Source organism: Bos mutus, chromosome 1 (assembly GCF_027580195.1).
Source record: "Bos mutus isolate GX-2022 chromosome 1, NWIPB_WYAK_1.1, whole genome shotgun sequence".
NCBI classification, from domain to species: domain Eukaryota; kingdom Metazoa; phylum Chordata; class Mammalia; order Artiodactyla; family Bovidae; genus Bos; species Bos mutus.
The window spans coordinates 109,928,122-109,931,833 of NC_091617.1; the positions used below are offsets into that span (position 1 = coordinate 109,928,122).

The 3,712-nt window shown below is 42.9% G+C and overlaps 1 non-coding gene across 1 annotated transcript; it reads right to left on the reverse strand.

The window, feature by feature from the left end:
• Window positions 1–2,118: 2,118 nt before the first annotated feature.
• TRNAQ-CUG (transfer RNA glutamine (anticodon CUG)) lies at window positions 2,119–2,190 on the reverse strand. The gene has a single exon. It is a non-coding gene; the product is annotated as a tRNA-Gln (tRNA).
• Between the last annotated feature and the right edge of the window lie 1,522 nt (window positions 2,191–3,712).

The following is a 3,712-nucleotide window of genomic DNA, read 5'->3' on the forward strand; positions in this document are numbered from 1 at the left end:
ACAGCCCATTCCAGTATTCCTGCCCAGAAAATCTCATGGACAGAGAAGCCTGGCAGAGTACAGTCAGGAGTCAGTCACAACTGAGCACGCATGCTATGCTAGAGGCTTCACAGGTGGTGTAGTGGTAAAGAATCAGCCTGCCAGTGTATGAGATGCAGGAGACACAGGTTCCATCCCTGGGTCAGGAAGATCCCCTGGGGAAGCAAGGGGCAACCCACTCCAGTATTCTTGCCTGGAAAATTCCATGGACAAAGGAGCCTGGTGGGCTGTAGTCTATGACGCATGCATACTGTGCTGGGTATAAGCCCGAGCATTACCAGCACTTATGGGATTCTAACTTTGCTGGGGGAAGTGTGGCATTCTGGTGGATTTCCTAGAGCAGGTGACAGCTGTAGTGAGTTGAAGTGTGAGCTGGAATTCACCAGTGTGAGTGGAGACAAGAGCAGTAGGAGAGCTCAGATGGAGAAGGAACAGCAAGTGCAAAGTGGAGCCCAGGAGATGCAGCGCTCTAGTTAGTTCAAGGTTCTTAACTCAGGATAAGGAGTATGGAGTGAGGGAAAAAGAGAGAAAAGAACAGGGTGGCCAGGTCAGGGGAAAGTCACAAATGACCCTGGATGCCCATGTGAAGACTGCAGCAAAGTTCAAACTAGCTCACAGAGTTGTAGATTCTGGTAATCATTATCTTACTGCTACCCGCCCCCTCCACCCCGTTGTCCCCTGGGAGAAAGCCTATGTGTGGTAGAAGAGAATTTAGTTAAATAGGAAAAAGTAACAATGAAAAATGAGAGGGGAGAAAGAGAAAGAGAGGCCTGGGGGTTGAGGGAGTAAGACAGGAAGGGACAGAGACAAGACAGACAGACAGACAGAGAGTTCTGGCAAAGACAAATCTTAGGAGTCCGCCTGCCAACTCTGGGTACACAAGTTTGAACCCTGGCCTGGGAAGCTTCTACATGCCACAGGGCAACTAGGCCCATGCCTGTCCTGGAGCCTGTAATCTGTGATCTGTGAGAAGCCCTCACACAGCAACGAAGACCCAGTGCAGCCCCAAAAATAAAAAAAATTAAAAGAAAAAAACAGGACAAATCTTAGGATTCAGGCTCTGGCCTCTTCACAGCTGCCCTAGTTCCTATACCCCTTCTGTCATCCAATCAAACACTGACAAATATACCAACTTACAATCGAGTTGCTTATAAGATTCATTTATATATATTTTAGTAAACATTTTTCCCCCTCTTCCTCTTGTTTTTCCTCTTCATTTTTGTTCATTTTGGTTATTATGTAAATTCAATGAAAAATTATATATTTTTATACAATAAAATATAGGTTATTTCCAACATGTCAAACACTCAGGAAGAATAACTACAGCTATAATGATCTTAATCAGTTTTATGAGGACTTGATATTAGGGAAACTACAGAAAGTCAAGCAAATGTGCTAAATGAAGATTTGAAAGAAAGAGCAGCTGACTAGATAGAAAGACTGAATTTTATGCAACTGTCAATTAAAAAAATATATACTTAAGTGGTTGCACCAGGTCTTTAGTTGCAGCATGCAGGATCTAGTTCCTTGGCCAGGGATTGAACCCAGGCCCCCTGCATTGGGAATGCAGAGTCTTAGCCACTGGACCACGAGGAAAGTCCCACAGCTATTACTTCTTAACTTACAGTTTTGGTTGCAGTGTGTGGAGGGGGTGGCTGTTAGAGGGCTTCTTCCCTACTCCTTGGTTTACTGTGAGCAGACATTTTCCCGGTCTCTAGTTCCAAACTGTATAAAACTATAATTTGTTGTGATAAAGGTACCATGGAAGTTGCTGTGTGTTGGTTGCTCAGTTGTGTCCGACTCTTTGTGACCCCTTGGACTGTAGCCCGCCAGGCTCTTCTGTCCGTGGGATTCTCAAGGCAAGAATACTGGAGTGGGTAGCTATTCCTTTCTCCAGGGGATCTTCCTGACCCAGGGATCGAACCTGGGTCTCTCACACTGGAGGCAGATTCTTTGTCACTGAGCCACCAGGGAAACCCAAAGGACATGTTGCCTCCCTGTCAGGAATTGAACGCTGGTCTCCCGCGTGACTGGTGGGGATACTCACCACTACACTTATGAGGACGGCAAAACACAGGCAGGTTCCACTGAGACTTGAACTCAGATTGCTGGATTCAGAGTCCAGAGTGCTAACCATTACACCATGGAACTGCACACATCATGGAAGAGCATTATTTAATAAGTGATAGTAGAACAGTTGGTTACATACTAAGGAAAGATGTCAATGTCGATCCTTATTTTACATCTAAGACCATACCAAATCCAATATGGATTAAAGAGAGCAGAAAGTGCAAATCACATCAAAAAGACTAAAGGAAAAACTTGTATTAAGTTATCAGTGAAGTGCAAAGGAGTTTGGGAGTACTTTCTAAGCTTAAAAGTGTTAGAAGAAATGTTTTAAAAGAAGAGATTAAACGCACTTGATCACAGTGATTACAAACTTTCATACTGTCTGACTCCCCCAACTAATATATCCTTAACTTAGGAAAAATCTTGCATCCATATGAAAGACAACATATTACAATTGACCCCTCCCCCCCACACATGTTGTTCAAGGGCCAACTATATTATACAAAATGCTCATGCAAATAAAGCAAAATCAGTAGAAATATAATTTCTGAGCACCTAGCCCTGGTCAAGTCTATGCTGGAGAGTTTGCAAACATTCAGTTAAGGTGGACATCCCCACTTGGTCCAGGAAGAACCTGAGGGTCAGAGGTGTGAAGGTTCTTGCCTATGTCACTCACCTCAGGAGCCATAAGCTGTTTTTGACCTGTCAGTCTTCTGATCCATCCGAGCTCCACCCAGTCAGGCTCACATTCACACCTTGATTTATTTCAAGGCCCTGGTCCAGGCCCAGGAGATGAATAGTCTCAGGTACTGAAGGTGTGGTCCCATTCCTCTTGCCAAGTGATCAGGTTTAGGAATGAACAAGTGCCAGATTCTGGCGATTAAGCTGAGAGGGAGAAATCTTCTAAGAAGCGTTTGGGAAATAATTTCTCACTCATGATAGATACTGCCTTTGTCTTTTTCACACTACCATTTTGTATTCCTACCAGGATTATCTGAAATTTAATCTGTTGTTCCATACCTTCACTGGGCCTTGGTATTGCCAGTTTATTGTTTGTTTTTTTGTTTCTTGTATTTTAGCAAATCTAATAGATGTTGGTGATGGACAGGGAGGCCTAGCGTGCTGTGATTCATGGGGTAGCAAAGATTTGGACATGACTGAGCGACTGAATTGAACTGAACTGAATAGATATGTAGTGGTATTTTGTTGTGATTTTAATTTGTATTTCTCTGAATACTGCAAAAGCAAACAAACAATAACTAATGCAATACATATCCTAAAGAACAATTTTTATGAATTTAAATGTATTGATCTTTTTACTTACTAATTTCCCTTTTTTCTTTAAAATTACAAAATTCTTCCCCAGTGAGAAATCAGAAGAAAATTCAGCTACATTTCTAGGGTTGTGTATGGATGTGGTACCTAGAGATGCTATAGACATCTCATAATCACTAAAGGTGGGGCAAAGCCAAGTCTTTCCAGAGGAAAAGGTCAATCCTAATCATACTCCCCCTACCACCCCAACCAGAGGCTTTATTTGGGACTCTATCATAGGGCAGATAGTACATTTCCTTCTTTAGTACCATTGAGCTTGGGTCTTCCA